The sequence below is a fragment of the Microtus pennsylvanicus genome, chromosome 19 (assembly GCF_037038515.1).
Source record: "Microtus pennsylvanicus isolate mMicPen1 chromosome 19, mMicPen1.hap1, whole genome shotgun sequence".
Lineage (NCBI taxonomy): Eukaryota > Metazoa > Chordata > Mammalia > Rodentia > Cricetidae > Microtus > Microtus pennsylvanicus.
This window is the reverse complement of record NC_134597.1, coordinates 3,510,547-3,527,868: the sequence shown is the minus strand read 5'-3', so window position 1 is coordinate 3,527,868 and position 17,322 is coordinate 3,510,547. Positions and strand designations below refer to the sequence as shown.

Below are 17,322 nucleotides of genomic sequence, written 5' to 3'. Positions count from 1 at the left end.
GTTGCAAAACAGAGTAGATGCACAAATGTAGCTTCTCTAGCTTGAGTGACATGGGAATGACATCATGGAACTCTGAAACAGTTTGGAAACAGTGCATGGTCACGTTCTGAGGTAAAACAGATTATTTCTTGAAACCAAACAAACAGGAAAGTGGGCTTCTCCCCCAAAGTTGAAAATCAGCATTTTATGTTTGTGACTTAATGTGTAATGTAGACTTACATTGGTTGTGTGTTTCTTCATTTCCATGGTGCTAGAACAATAGGACTATGTAGAATAATCTAATATTTCAAGGATAAAATCCATACCTTATAGTATATATGTGTGTACTCACTGTTATCTCAGATCACATCTGTATCCATAGCTTCAACATGACACACCCCATATAAGAACGTGGATGTTCAAGAAACATTTCCTGGTCATAGATGAGCATGCGTTCACATAGATGTACACACAGTTCCTAACTCCAAATTCCTCTGGGAGATCAGAACACACTTTCCCCTCAGCTTCAGCCTCTGATGTGCAGACGACTCTTTTTCAAAGGGGAGCAAGGGTCAAGAGAAAGACAGGATGGCTAACCCAATGTAAGGGAAGAGAGACCGCTTGAAGAGCTGCCGAAAGTCCCTCGTGCACGGCAGGGAGAGCCGCATAATTTATAATGCAATTATCATATGCTAAACTTTCAAAGTATTAATTTTTAATTATTTTGAAAATACATTCAAAAAATCACACATCAAAATTAACCATACCCAAGGGCTTAATGGATTTCTATACAGTTAGCACAGGCACTCTAAATAGAAACTGAGGAATTTCTCATTAAGTTAAAGACTTTCAGTATCAAATTTATTTTATGTACTTATCCACTACCAAAGCAAAAATCTCCATGACAGACTATGAGGAAAAGAATTAGCTTTATTTTCTCTTTCCTGACTCATGTCTGCAACCTATGTTCGGCCCTTCTTCAGCCTGTTATATTTAGCCGTCCTTGTTCTCTTTGCTTCACGTAGTTTCATGCCCACATGTGCATTTGTTTACATAGATGTAAATCATTGGCTAGATTCTGAATATATTAAAGAAATGCGGTTTAAAATTAAAAACTTTAAGCAACCCTCAACTGCTTTTAGATCAACTTCTTTTTGCAGAGACTTAGAAACTCCTGTAGTCTTCTGCAGGATCCAAGATGCTAAATTTATCTTTATGTTAACTCAACTGAAAGACAACCTACTAAGGCTCTATTAAATAAAATTACTGACCTGAATATACCATGAAACTTCACACAAGTTATCAAAATAGAGTCTGTCTCAAAAAGTTATAATATGGCTGGGATGGGAAGCTCTAACCACACAGCATGGGGAAATGAGATATGGCAGCACAGTGCACACAGCATGCTATAGAGGGAATACAGGGTGGGCACAGCACAGTGCACACAGCATGCTGTAGCGGGAATACAGGGTGGGCACAGCACAGTGCACACAGCATGCTGTAGCGGGAATACAGGGTGGGCACAGCACAGTGCACACAGCATGCTGTAGAGGGAATACAGGGTGGGCACAGCACATGCACACAGCATGCTGTAGCGGGAATACAGGGTGGGCACAGCACAGTGCACACAGCATGCTGTAGCGGGAATACAGGGTGGGCACAGCACAGTGCACACAGCATGCTGTAGCGGGAATATAGGGTGGGCACAGCACAGTGCACACAGCATGCTGTAGCGGGAATATAGGGTGGGCACAGCACAGTGCACACAGCATGCTGTAGCGGGAATATAGGGTGGGCACAGCACAGTGCACACAGCATGCTGTAGAGGGAATATAGGGTGGGCACAGCACAGTGCACACAGCATGCTGTAGCGGGAATACAGGGTGGGCACAGCACAGTGCACACAGCATGCTGTAGCGGGAATATAGGGTGGGCACAGCACAGTGCACACAGCATGCTGTAGAGGGAATATAGGGTGGGCACAGCACAGTGCACACAGCATGCTGTAGAGGGAATATAGGGTGGGCACAGCACAGTGCACACAGCATGCTGTAGAGGGAATACAGGGTGGGCACAGCACAGTGCACACAGCATGCTGTAGCGGGAATATAGGGTGGGCACAGCACAGTGCACACAGCATGCTGTAGAGGGAATATAGGGTGGGCACAGCACAGTGCACACAGCATGCTGTAGCGGGAATATAGGGTGGGCACAGCACAGTGCACACAGCATGCTGTAGAGGGAATATAGGGTGGGCACAGCACAGTGCACACAGCATGCTGTAGAGGGAATATAGGGTGGGCACAGCACAGTGCACACAGCATGCTGTAGAGGGAATATAGGGTGGGCACAGCACAGTGCACACAGCATGCTGTAGCGGGAATACAGGGTGGGCACAGCACAGTGCACACAGCATGCTGTAGCGGGAATATAGGGTGGGCACAGCACAGTGCACACAGCATGCTGTAGAGGGAATATAGGGTGGGCACAGCACAGTGCACACAGCATGCTGTAGAGGGAATATAGGGTGGGCACAGCACAGTGCACACAGCATGCTGTAGAGGGAATATAGGGTGGGCACAGCACAGTGCACACAGCATGCTGTAGCGGGAATACAGGGTGGGCACAGCACAGTGCACACAGCATGCTGTAGCGGGAATACAGGGTGGGCACAGCACAGTGCACACAGCATGCTGTAGCGGGAATACAGGGTGGGCACAGCACAGTGCACACAGCATGCTGTAGCGGGAATATAGGGTGGGCACAGCACAGTGCACACAGCATGCTGTAGCGGGAATATAGGGCTTTTGGAGGAGGAGCTGTAGCAGCCGGACACTGACATGGGCTTAGGATGGGGACTGGGCAACTCCCTGTGAATGTGGAGTAGTGGGAACTGGTGACAGAAGCAGGGACTGTGTCTTCAGGACAGCATGGCTCAATCAGACTGCAGCATACGGCTGCAGAGCTTTTGGGTTCAGAAAGTCCACAAGCAGCAAGCTACACTCTCAGGCTGCAGGTGACCTAGAGCAATTACTTTTGCTTTTTTGGTTCCATTGCAACACAGAAGAAAAATATGTATTTCTAAACGTTTAATAACCTTAAAAATTCAAGCACTTACACATTAAATCAATGCTATCTAATTCAGTGTGTTAACCAATGCCAGCAACTCAAATTAACACTTTTTTACATATCACACCTTTTCTTTACAGCATGAAAACTTGAGAAATTAAGCTTCAAAAAATAGATACCCTGGCATAATGTAAGCATTCAGGGTGTGAACTCTATCTCCCCAGTTACCTTATAGTTTTCTGTTTCTCATACAAGAAACGGAGTATCACTGGGAGGGGGATATGGGCCTTTGAAATGATATATGTGTGTGTTGTCTGCTTTGGGGAAGGTAGATCAGGTGAATATTATCAAGGTATAATAGAAGAGAGTGATTACTGGATGAACAAATAAATCAGTGAAAGAATGAACCCTCAAATACAAGATGGTGTGGCCTGCTAAGAATCATTAAGAATGAAATTATTGCTTTTTTATTATTATTACTATTATTGCAGCGAGAGTCTTGTTATATAGCCCAGACTGACCTTTAACTTTTCAATACAGCTTACAGAGAACTGAAGTCCTTGATGATACTCCTGCATTAGCCTCTGAGCACTGGGGTATATCACGAGACATCACATCTAGGTTTCTTGTTTGGTTTTAATGACTGCTACAAACTGATAAACTTTTTTTTTCCCGATACAGGGTTTCTCTGTAGTTTTGGAGCCTCTCCTGGATCTAGCACTTGTAGACCAGGCTGGTCTTGAATTCAGAGATCCATCTGCTTTTGCCTCCTGAGTGCTGGGATTAAAGGCGTGCACCATCACCACCGGGCTAACTGTTAAACTTTTGTCAGCTACACCTGGTGCTTCCACACCATTTCCATGGTTGATAAAAATTTCATGAGTGTTTATTGAATAAACCAATGAATGACTATTGAAACATGAACAGGAAGAAGGAGAAAGAAGTGGATATAGATCATTGCATTTAATGCTTCAGTTTGGCACCAGGTCCCAAATCTAGGTTGGCTCCCAACAGCAGAACCTGACCAGAGCAAGGGCAACTAGTACATAGAATTATAGATTCTTAAATTTGGAGAAAAATAATGTAGCAGTTACCAAACAGCGGTCTGACCTTCATCAACCAGCAAGCCCTCACTGGAAACATTCTAGAAATGGGAACTCCCTCCTCACAGGCAGCCTAGTCCACTTCATAAATAGCCTGAGATAAAGGGTCTCCATGGTGTTGATTCTGAGTTACAACTGAAAAGCTTCCCCACACCTCTTAACTGAAATGAACTCCTTGGACGTAGACCTTATGTTAGTGTGCAAGCCCACAAACAGTGCTGCTCCCCTCAAACTTCTCCCATTTTGCATCGAGGAATTGGTGTGTAGCTGGTGGTGATGCATATCCCTATAATCCTAGCACTAGGGAGGTAGCAAGAGGATCAAAAGTCTGAAGGTAGCGGAGGCAACATGAAACCCTGTCTCAAAACGAACAAAAGAAAGCAATAGTCAAAATGGCATCAGAGGGAGAGGAAACCCCAGGAAGAGACTGAGGACACAGTGTGTGACTGTCCACCAGATGACCACCCAGCCTCAGTTGTCAGCCATTGCCGGTGACAGTGATTATAAGCATGTGGACTTTCCAGCTTTCTGGGACCCATAAGAGGAATGTCTCCATGACGGAATGTCTCCACGACCCAACCATGAATTCCTACCCTGTGTGATTTTACCTCACCAGACCTGAATTACCCCCCCCAGCTATTCATTTGCTGTCTAACCCTGCTATTTTCAATGACTTCGTGTGTTTTGTTTCGGGACTTTGCTCCTGATTTCCTACATTTTTGCTCTTCTCTGTCCCTGCTGTTCTCCCCTCTCTCAGACAGCCCTGGCCTTATCCAGTCTTTTGGCCATGTTCAGGCTACGTCTTTCTCTTCTCTGGACTCGTCCAGACGCCTCTGGCTGTTTTCTCTCTCATATAAACAATAAAACCTTCCCCTTAACCATATCATGGAGCAGCCTTGCCGTCAGTCTACACGTTTGGGTTTATAAAACACACAATCTCCCGTTTAAAGTGCCTTTGGTTTGTGTTTTCTTCAAAGGTTTGAGAAAACACTCCTCACACGCTGCTCATATTTACCTGCCCAGTGTTCCAGAAAGGAATCATGAGGTTGACCAGATGTTCCCAGTGTCCTCACCCAACCTTGAAAGTAAACTTTTGCTAATGTCCCTGAAGTACATGGCCTATCCTGAACAGAATGCAGCAAAGAAAGAAGCCACTGAGAGAGAGTGTTTTCCTCCTCCTCCTCCTCCTCCTCCTCCTCCTCCTCCTCCTCCTCCTCCTCCTCCTCCTCCTCCTCCTCCTCCACAAATGCTTTCCTCCCCACTTTAAACAAAAATCTCTAATTTGTTGGCTCTCATGGGTAGGTTCATATTTACAGAAAACTTCAAGGAAACTAAGCACAGTACCCTTTTATATTGAGTGACATGAGATATGGGACTTCGCCCTTGTCTGAGGTGCTGATTACTCTTCAGCAGGATTGAAAATATTAAAAAGCTTGGAAGAGAAAGCGAGGAAACGTGTAAGGCCCAAGCCTCCCCTTACACTGTCCCTAGGTGGTGCATATTTGCATGTGGAGATGCAGGTTGACATTTTAACTGAGGTGAATGGATTCCTAGTTTCCTCTGGGTCTGAGGCATTCAAACAATTCATTCTCTTTCCCAGCGGGAGTAACCTATACCTTTCCAGGAGTGAACAAAACCACAGTTAGAAAGGAAATGAGCAAAGAGAGGTTTTGTTCTTCTTCTTCTACAACATACACACCTTTTCCCATAACCCCTTGCCATTTTGATACTAGTAAGGTGGACGGTGTAACAGGAGAGGCAGGCCATTTGGAAAGAGGACACTGTCTAAGCACACATTCCCCACTGGGCCGGTTTCCCTTTCTATGACCAAACCCCACCAACTACGAACGTGCCATAACTCTGTTCTGAAACTCAGCTCTCAGATCATCTGTCCTCACACACATTTTTAACATTCAACAGCTTGACAAACATTTAAACACTTCCATGTGGTGCACTCTAAAGCCTTAACAGTATTCTAAGGGAAAGACCGTAGTCTGATGCAATCAGTGAACTCTGTATCTTGTCCAGCGGAGAAATAGGAACAATTTCAGGCCAAGCTGGGCAGACACTCTAGTCTGCGCTCCACAAAGAAAACTGTCTGCAGGCAAATGAGAATAAATGCTCTGTCATCATTTATTCATTAGCACCAGTTCAAATATACTCATTATTGTGGCTTCACACAGGACATTATAATAAAATATAAATCAAGCGATGAGTCAGATGGAAAACCAGATCAAAAGATTCAGTCTCTAAGAGGGACTGGTTGGTAAAGTCTTGGCTGTGCAAGCGTGAGGAACTACCCAAAAAGTTCAGCATGGTTGTGCAAGCTTGAGGACAAAGAGACAAGAGGGGTCTCTGGAGCTCTCTGTCCAACCAACCCAGGTAACTGAGTGTGCTCCAAGTTCAGTGAGATACCTGACTCCAAAAACAGACATGAAGAGATTGAGGAAGATGCCCAGTAACATGGAGCTTTAGCTTCTACACATGTGTGCACACATACAAGCGCACCTGCATCCCTAGGACATACATGTACATAAAGCCAACATGGCTCCTCTATGAGTCCCTTTCTGCCTCTCTATCTCTGTCTCTCTCTATCTCAAAAGAATTAGCTTAAGGCCTTCATAGAGAAAAATGAAAGCCCCAAACCATCCTGTCTGCTGTTTCTTCAACAGAAAGCTCCCCAAACACCCTTGTCACAACAGAGATGTGCCCCATGATTTGAATTCGGGGAGGAAAGGTTTGCAAAGCCCTAGGCATTTCCGTGACCAAATGCACACAAGGACCAGAATCACAGCTGGAGTTACATTTTAGGAAACGATTTGTTTTTGTAACTAAACATATTAAAAATGGCCTAAACGGGAAGAATCCAGTCTTTCAAGAAAATTATGTGAGATTTATTCTGTTTTCTTTTTCAGATCAACTAAAGCCTAAGGTGGGTTTTCTATATGTCAAAGCCTTCTGCTTGGAGACAGAAAGATGTATCGGGGAACATGGGAGTCTAGACAGAAAGCAGACAAATCAATAAGTGTAAGCTGAAATAATGTTTTTCACGAAGAGCTTATCATTGGTTCTCAGGAGAGTAAGATCATCTCTATGTCAGAGAAGAGAAGGTTCCTGCTGTTAGCCAATGAAAGGATCCTCTGGGCCTGTGTACTCCCTCTCTGGGATGGGCAGTTATCCATATTGACAGAGGAGTAAACCAATGCTCACATAGGCAGTAGGTAGGTCAACTCACATCTTCCTAATACACCGATGCTCACATAGGCAGTAGGTAGGTCACCTCACATCTTCCTAATACACCGATGCTCACATAGGCAGTAGGTAGGTCACCTCACATCTTCCTAATACACTGATGTTCACACAGGCAGTAGGTAGGTCACCTCACATCTTCCTAATACACCGATGCTCACATAGGCAGTAGGTAGGTCACCTCACATCTTCCTAATACACCGATGCTCACATAGGCAGTAGGTAGGTCACCTCACATCTTCCTAATACACCGATGCTCACATAGGCAGTAGGTAGGTCACCTCACATCTTCCTAATACACTGATGCTCACACAGGCAGTAGAGAGGCCACCTCACATCTTCTTCCCTCTACTTCATGTTGCCTTTTAGATGCTGTGCTCCAGTCATCTTGTCAAAGGCTAAAATTGTACAGAAATGTTCGGTGAGAAAACTAGAGAATTTTAAGAAGGGTTTCTTAACCTTGGTATCATTGCAAGTTTAGCCTTTGGTGTGGAGTCTGTCTTGTCCACCAGCTTCCCATACTTCTTCTCACTAGCTGCCAGTTGCAGTCCCTTTGCTTAGTGTGATAGGGAAAATTTGTTCAGACATGGCCCAATGTTCCAGGGATCATTGAATTTCACTTAGCAAAGGATCTTAGGATCTCTTAGCTAAGAACAACGAGTCTGAAACACACAAAAATGACTTTTGATTTTTTTCTTACTGAAATCTTTAAGCAGAAAGAGGAGCTATCCACACAGCCACCATTTTCTGAAAGCTAGAGATGGCCCATCCACCTATGCACTTTTTCCTGCCATCCACTTTTTAAATACAACCCCAAAGAAGAAGGAACCTGGTTCCAGAAACTGTACCACAGCACGGAGCACCTGGCCACACAGAAGCTGTCTAAACGAAGCATGAAGAGAGGAGCTAATGGTACTCTGTGTGTCTGTCTGACCCCCTAAAGCTGGCCTGCTGGAGACTGTGCCCCAGTGTGGGCTCCAGCATTCTCCACTTACAAAGGCATTTCTTCCACACTGCTGGAGAAAATAAGAAGTACAAAAAGGGAGGGAGGGAGGGAAGAAAGATAGGAAGGAGAGAAGAAGGGAGGGAGGGAAAAAGGAACAAAGAAAGGGAAAGAGGGAGGGAAGTCCAGATCTTAGTGTGTTTTGACCACACGCTATAAAAATACCCCTTTGCTAAAGGAACCTTCTATATAGTTATTATGGTATTTATATTTTAATTGAACTCATGCAGGATGCCGTTATTTTATCTTTGAATGTCAAAGTTTATGATATTCTGAAAAATCACATTCATGATAATTTAATTATTTTCTTTTGCTTGTATGAGTGTGTGTGGTATGCTTGTGTGGTGTGCAAGCACATGGTTGGCATGGGTGTTCCCAGGTGCACACACAAGCTCACACAGAAGTCATGGAAGGACATCTGCTGCCCTGCTCTATTAATCTCTCCTCTATTCCCTCGAAACAAGGTGTCTCACTGGATCTGTACCTGGTTGGCAGCCAGCGCTTCTCAAGGATACTCCTGTCTCCAGCCCTACAGTGCTGGGGTTACAGCCAGGTGCTACCACATCTAGCATTTTACATGGATTCTGGGAATTTGAACTCAGGGGTTCAAGGTTATACAGCAAACACTCTTACCCACTGAGCTGTCTACCCAGTCCTCATGGTAACTATTAAAATCCATGATTAAAACATTAGATGCCAAGCAAAAACTGTGATGTCAAAGAAGTGGTGACATAATTTAAAAACATTCTTAAGAATCATTGCAGTAAATCATAATGAGGCCCACTGATACCCGTGGCCATGCTGATCTGTTGGCTAAGGACATAGTCAGACACCAAATTATCTTAGAACTGCTTCCTTGATTGCCAAGAATGTCCTCAGCATAGCAGCAATGCTTTCTGCATTGCCATACTGATAACGCTAGCTCTCCTATAGCACAAACTAAAACAGTGGGGTGAGCTGCACGAGCGTGGCAAGGAAACAGCAGAGCGTAGAGCTCAAGCCTTAAGCAAGATCTTGAGAGCGAGAGACTTCTGCCCTCAGGTATACACCTCTAAGAGAATTTCCGGGTTGGTGTTTACTACAGACAGAGCACTGAGGATGTGCGGTGAGGCCAAGGCCTCTCAGGCTTCAGTGCAGAACCAGTGTTCCCGGTCTCAGCATCATCCCTGTAGCAGAGAAGTCCCGGAAGATGGGGAGGCTGGAAGGAGATACAGCTTTGCATCAAAGAGCTGAGCGGCTGTGAGCCTGGGAAGATTGTCTTTGAGCTGGGCTAGGTGAGGGCTGTTAAGCATTTGGTTTTCTACAAGATGCCTGAAGACTCGTAAAAAGCACGTGAGTGTGGCTTCATTTTCAATAAATGAGACTAGGCCACACTGAGAAATGTATAAATTCCGTGTTCTTTCTGATAAGATGTTCCGGCTTTTCCTATCAGTGTGTGAGCGAGCATGTTCCTGAAGGACACTGAGTGCTGCTGTAATAAAAAGCTACATTAAGCAGTACTTTTGGCAACCCACACACGGATAAAGAAACTGAGATGTGGTAGGTAAAGAATGGATGGACTTTTGACTTAGGTTGATCTGTATTTGAAATCTAGCACTTCCTTACCTGGCCTCAGGTGGCCTGGGACCGGTGGCTGGATTGTCCAAGCAGCTCTTTGTTTATGTAAGAAGATAAGAGCATCTACCTTCCGGGATTTTGGAGTGTTGTGATGAACTACTGTGTCAGTAATAGAGCTCCGACTGAGCTCTGGGTAAGTGTCAGAATAATGGACTAATGTTCCAGCCATGGCCACTGCTGGAGGCTTCACCTGGCTGTAGACTGAGCTCATGTAGATGTTCTGACACCTGGGCTCTAGGTGAAATGCCAAAAAGATGACAGATAAGAGCATCTTTTTTCCTTGGTTAGCCCTGGCATAGCGCTTTTGCCTTGATACATTTCAGCAGTGACTTATGTGCCCCCCCTTCTTTAAGGACCAGTGTTTCTTAATCTCATTGCATTTGAAAATATATTACTCTTATATTAAAATATAAAAGCAGATAAATTTAAAATATTGCATCAACAAGATTCAGTGCCTACCCTGAATCTTCATGTTTATCCTCTCCAGTGTCTACGAACATAAAGAGGTCAACTCAATAATAATAATAATAATAACAACAACAACAACACCAATATTAATAGTAAATAATAGAATCATAAAGACTGTGAGCCCACCTAGATCTCTTCCAGGCTAGTACTTAGGCAATGGACTTTACATTATGACAAGATTTGCTCTGGCATTCTTGTGCCAGCCTTCCTACACAGCAAAGCAAGGGACATAAACCTAGCATTGTACATCTGAAGAGCGGTGGGAATCTTGAGGTATACTCAAAACATCGAACCCAAACAAATACAGGGTTCCACATTTTCTAGGTGATGTAAAATCCATATGTTTTAAATAAAAGGAATCTGTGGTCAAGGGAGCAGAAATTCACATAGTTTTGAAATCCTCTATTTAAGGAGGGGGTGTTCAATGTTTTATTGCAAAGGGTCAGTAAATGGAGCTCGAGTTTATAATATTATCCACAGTTACCAATCAGGTGACAAGAAACAAGGCAATACTTGTGGCTTAAAGGTTAATCTAAAAGAAAACGTTTTTTTCAGGAGAGTTTTTAGGGTAAAAGTAGACCCTGGCCGCCCCAACAAGTGGCGCTGCCCACTGATTCCATGACTCACCGGTTAAAGAGATAAGTAGTAGTGAAAAGTACAGGAAAGAGATTTACTCATCATGGCTGCCTTGGGGAAAGGGACACATGAAGGGGTCTGGTGTTCCCAAGTTTGTCTTTGAGGTACTGGTAATGAGCTTTTCATTTAAATGGCAGCAAGATTTCAAAGAGTCAAGGTCTATATAACTGAGAAGCAGTCCTGCCTACCCAGAGGCCACAGCCACTTCTGTAAGATAACTGGTTTGCCAAATGTCCAAACTGCATGGAATCTCTTCCTGGGAGGCAAGTTCCTCCTCTGATTGACTTCAGGACTCCAGTCTTTCCCTTGCCCTATATTAGGCCTTCTAGGAACTTTTAAATAGTTGGTGTACATTAGTGTAGCAGCACAAGTTTCTCTAATAGATGTCTTCTGACAGGACAGCTGCATTTTATTTTCTGTTATTGTTGTTGCCAGGGTGCGCTAGCCGAGGTGGACGAGGTCTGGAGTAGGCCTGCCGGACTGGTTTGAATCCTACGCCTACCATACAGCAACCATGACCTCCACAGGTTACTTCACTCAGTCGCATGCTCTCCACCTCACGGATCCAACCGAAGGACCAAAAAAAGAAATAAAACAGCTTATGACCCAGTATCTGAGATGAAAGCAATCAGAACTCCTCAGTCTGGAAGGTGGTTGCAGGCGAAGGCCTGGGCTTTTGAGAGCAAAACCCTAGCCGCTTAACTTGAATGAATCTTAGGAAGTTACTTGATATCTTTATGACATAATTCTTAATCTTGACAGCAGGATTACAAGCGATGTCTGTGTCATGAGTTTTCCTGTGACTTTATTTTAAAATACAAGTGAGGAGATACGAAAAATGAGGCCCATGAAAAAGAGCTCGGCACAGTCTGGTAGCCGTTCTTCTCAGCCCTGCTGTATTTAGTGGACACCGTGTGAGGCGATAAAGCAGAAATAAAAGATACTTAGTGTATCTGTGATCCCTTCATCTGGTGCCCGTTTAAGTGACAGAAAGAAACAGGGAAAGATAGAGCCCATTATGAGACCAGCTTGGGATGGATAGCTTGACATTCATTTTACACTATTGGCCTACATAGCTGTCTGAGCATGCCCAGGGCATGTGACTTTCCTATGAACAACACTGGACTCAAGGGGAAAGTTTAGTAGATGTAGACTTGGGGATTGATATTTTTAGGAAAGACAGATTATGGTGAAAATTTCACAGTACCTCCTTAAAAGCCGAACGCACTATCGCAGAAACACCCTTCAACCATCTCAGCCGCTTGCTGGAAGCTAAGATCTCAGGCCCGTGGTCTACTGACTGACTCTGCTCCTTTCACCCTATGCATCAAGTATCTCCTCCTCTCTTCCCATAATCCTAACCATGATTTCTAATAAAGATACAAGGAAACTTTTAATGGACAACCAATCCAGGCAAAAGCTCAACAGCAACGGGGTCAGGGCAGGCCGTGGGCAGAAGGTATGAACCTGCACTGTCTGCCCTCAGGAGGACAGCACACAAAAGGTGGCAGTGTCCCAGGGACCCACGCAGGTGCGCAGATATGAGAATCCGGAAACAAGGCAGAGACGTACAAATGCTCCAGGAGGCTGGACATAGTGCCTGAGGCTGGGCAGGGCGGATAGGTACACTCCTGTCCTGTGTTAGGTGGTTTTAATAGACTATCATCTCATCATCACTGGAACCTCAGATCTCACGTCCTGAAGAGCTGGTTCCAGTGAAGAGATCACTGTTCCCTAGTGCTGGGATTGCCAGATTTTTGTTCCATTAAGAATCATGGTTGGTTGGAAGAACACAGTTAAATACATTTCCGATAGCTAACTATTTAGGAGCCAGCTTGGCATTGTAAAAAAAAAAAATTAGAGGAAGTACTACTCAAGTTCTCAAGAGGACCCCAAGTGCAGTTAGCACTGGGTGTTCCCATTTCAAAGTTACCAGCACTCTAATACTGATTATTACATTTCCTCCAGGAACTTCCACAATTGCACGGAATTATTCTGGGGACAGTTATTCGTCACCATGCCATTAGCCAAGGTTATCTCCCAGTTGCTGTCCTGCTTCACCACGAGCTAAGCCTCCTGCGAGTCTGTCATGTCTGGAAGCAATTCTTCCACAACTCTGAACTGCGTCAACTCTGTTACGCGTATTTCGAGGACACCTCCGGCAAGAAAATGGCTGGCTACTTGTTCTTGCCTTAGGTATGGTGGAGTCAGGACTGCCAGAAGGTTTATTCCATTTTCTGCCTCTCCTAGAGCCTCCGGTTTCCTAAGGGATTTCCTTTCCTGCTCCTCAGCCTCGGGTTAACTGTAGCCGAGGTAAATGTCATGAGACTCCGGTACACTCAGTTCCCCACCAGGGCTGCCAGGATCCCTGCTCTGATGACGACTCACAGATTTATATGGCCAGAACAATTCCCGGTGGGAGTGGGGGAAGGAGAGTCAGGCAGCCGCGAAGGTGTTTACCAAAACACATCCCCAGCCACACTTCTTTAAAAAATCCAGCAGAGAGAGAAACTGGCATCTTGCGTGAGTGTTTAATTAAAGCTCCCTTGGAAGTGCATTCTCGCCCTCCGACTTGGCGGGTAGCAACAGCATCCAAGAGCTTTACAGACAGCTCGGAAATGTAATCAAACAGCATCCTTCCCCTCACTCGGCAGCTCTCCCTTCCCAGGAGCCATCAGCTGGTAGCCCACAGGGGTGCGGACAGCAAAGCTGCAGATCTTTTGCTCCCCAAGAGAAGACCAAGGCGGGGCGCCTTGGTATGCCTCTCCCAGTGCACAAGGTGGGCCACAAGGTGAGGACACCCTTGACCCTTCCTCCTCAGCCTGCGCTTCTCCACTCCTGGGCAGCTGCCGCAGGGGCTGCCGCTGGAGGGCTCCAGCCTGAGGCACCAGAGTACGCAGGAGCTGGGGAAGGCACCCAGGCTGTGCCCAGCGGTAGCTGCAGCGGTCACTACTATCATGCTGCTCCCGGTGTCCTGCTGATGTCACCCGGGCGGAGGGCTGCGGAGGGGCTCCGAGGTGTCTGCGCGGAAACGCGACCTCCCACCCACCGGTTACCTGGACGCTGTCCGTGGAGGTTCACAGGGGCGGTGGAGGAGGCACGGGAGGACGGAGAGCGGCGGGCCTGCGCCTGCAGGATGTGCTGTCTCACGCTGCACTGTTAGGCTCGCGCTCCTCCCGGAGCGATCACTTCCTCTCTCCTGAGCCTGACACTGACAGCTCCCTGCACCCGGGCTGCGGGACTCGCCCCGCCCACGGCCCACGCCCTCCACGCCCGCGCCTCCCGCGGGAGGGCCTCGGCACAGCGCAGCACCGCCTCGGCCAGCCTGGCAGAGTTGAGGGAACCCGGGGACAGCCAGTCCTTGGCCGCGGGCGGCGCACACCTAAGTGACTGCAAAAGAGAGCTTGCCAAGCTCCTGATGATTTCCTCTGTGGACAACTTTCATTCCCAGACAGAGAAACTTGAAGTCTTATGAACAGAAACAGACTAGTTTAGTTCCATCCGTGCTGTACAGGTGCATCTGAACCTAGATTTTTCACAGAGATACACAAACACACACATGCACAGATACACACACACAAACATAAACATTATATCTCTATGATTATATTAATATATACACATGTGTAAATAATATATACATGTATAAACACATACATGTATACATACAGGAATAGATATGCATACACACACGTACACATGTCATAGATAGGAATAGCTATATACTCATATGTGAGCACATATATGCCATATATGAATATGTTTAAATGTGTATTATAAAGATATATAGATATAGTGTGTGTGTAAAACGTGTTTTCTATTGCTTCTCAGACATCCTGCCTCTTAAAAATCTGAGTAACATTCTTGAATTTCCCCAGAGTTGATCATTCTAGCAGTTATAAGACTGAGAAATAGACTTTAGGATGTTAGGCAGTGTGGGACTGGTACCACTTTCTGGATGGTCTTCTCGTCATTTTGTTTGAACACCCGGGCCATCCGTGTGAAGATGAGAGTGTAAACGTGTGGAGAGCAGGAGCCGGTACTGCTCTCTCACTGTGGCTGCAAGTTCATCCATCCTGTTCACATCTTCTCCAGTTCACCCATCCTTAGATGGCGTCAGAGCCAACTGTCCCCAGTCTTTCCGAGTGAACTGGAGACCAGTGGCTCTGCAGGAATCCCCAGGCCTCTGCACCAGATGGGAGCTGCGGAGACATCCAGCCTCTTAACTGAGCAGCTGCTGGGTTCTTGGTGTTTCGTACATGATGACAGCCATTGCTTGACCACCTACACTGTACCTTGTAGGCCAATTTAATAAATCCTCTTTTACTATGTATCCAGTCTCCCAATTCGGTCTCTCTACAGAGCCCTAAGCAATATAACCCTGCAAAAGGAATTTTTTTATTTATTTTTTTAATTTATTTATTTATTAAGGATTTCTGCCTCCTCCCCGCAATCGCCTCCCATTTCCCTCCCCCTCCCCCGATCAAGTTCCCCTCCCTCATCTGCTCAAAGAGCAATCAGGGTTCCCTGTCCTGTGGGAAGCCCAAGGACCGCCCACCTCTATCCAGGTCTAGTAAGGTGAGCATCCAAACTGCCTAGGCTCCCCCAAAGGCAGTAAGTGCAGTAGGATCAAAAACCCACTGCGATTGTTCTTGAGTTCTCAGTATTCCTCATTGTCCGCTATCTTGAGCTAGTCCGGATTTATCCCATGCTTTTTCAGACCCAGGCCAGCTGGCCTTGGTGAGTCTCATTGAATAAATGGGACCTCCTGAGACTGCAAAAGGAATTTAAGTCTCTGAGAAGTCACAAAGTGCCACAGCTCCTGAGTAACCTCCTAAGATATGAGCTCCATTTGCCCCAGCATTCAGTTTACCTGGGAGCCCTTATGTCTGTCTTTACAGCACAACTTGTGCAGTGCCCACTGCCTTCAAAGCGTTGCTTTAGGCACATCACTTAGGAGAATTCAGTTTTTATTCTTAAAGGTATGACAGTAGGGTAGAGCAAGGGAACATAATCAAAACAATTGTAAATGTAAGCAATGTTTGAATGGGTAAATGTTATTTTAACAGCAGACATGAAGAAGGGGGCATTTCTAGACATAAAAGTCCAGAGGAGAGAAACCCCCAAATGAACACAGCAAATAGTAAGGAGGCCAGTCATTCTGAGAGCGGCAGGATTCATGAAGAGTATGACTGGACTCATAACAGAGGCTGAGAAGATGTACTGGGAGCCACTGAAAGCATTTGAGCAGAAAAAACAAACAAAAACACCTGGCAGTGACTAGGGTGTGGAGATTGGATTTACAAGAAAGGGCTGAAGAGATCAATCAACTTCTATATAGGATTCCAGGATTTGCTTAGTTCTAGCATTACAAATATCCTGTAATATATGCTAAGCAAATATTAAGCTATCGATCGTAAAATTAGTTTTATGAGTTATTTATTTTATTTCTTCAAAACGAATTCAAAGTAGAGTCCTGATGAGTTATTTGAACATTCATGTTTGTTGAAGCATTCTGCCTAATTAATAGTCAAAAGATAGATGCAGCCCAAATATGTCCACCCATAGATAAAAGGATAAAGAAAAGTTTATATGATATATATAGTAGAAATTAATATATGCTAGAAATTAATACAAGATACAGTGACTTCCCACATATATATATGATTATTATATAGCCTCAAAAATAGACATAGAGCCTGTTGAATGCTCTAAGATAAAGACATATGGAACATATTATATTAAGTGACACAAGCCAGTCACAGAAGAAAAAAAGTTTTTCATTCATATGAAAAATGTAAAAGAGCCAAAATTACACGGTTATTTTCCAATGGGAAAACTTACAGGGATGATTAGAGAGAGTTTTTGTTTGCTCATTTGCTCTGTTTAGCAAGATAAAAAAGCTCTACTCGTTAGTGGTTTAACAATGAGAATGTACTTTGCACTAGTGAACTAAACCCTTAAAATAGTTGAAACATTGTACTTAGTTTATGTGTTTTTACAATAAAAACACAGTTATACGTTATTTTCATTATCCAGTTCCTAGACATCAACTGGGAATCAGTTGGGGACTCCTCGAACAGCCTCTGGGTGGAGTAATGTGGGTAGAGAGAGATTCCCACGGATGGTGCTGAGGCTCTGTAGTCATGGGTTAGACAAATCATGCAGAGAGGGTGGGTGATGTTTTTATTTATTCTC

General features: G+C 45.0%; 1 protein-coding gene across 5 annotated transcripts in view; it reads right to left on the bottom strand.

Moving 5' to 3' along the window:
* Positions 1 to 14,399, bottom strand: part of Dync1i1 (dynein cytoplasmic 1 intermediate chain 1) — a 292,628-nt gene extending 278,229 nt beyond the window's left edge. For 2 of the 5 annotated variants that reach the window (XM_075953461.1, XM_075953463.1), the window contains exon 1: positions 14,181 to 14,375. The gene's annotated coding sequence lies outside the window, so the exon portion shown is untranslated. Of the gene's footprint in view, positions 1 to 14,180 lie in introns of all 5 variants that reach the window. The other 3 variants (XM_075953462.1, XM_075953459.1, XM_075953460.1) reach the window with 3 other exon arrangements.
* Between the last annotated feature and the right edge of the window lie 2,923 nt (positions 14,400 to 17,322).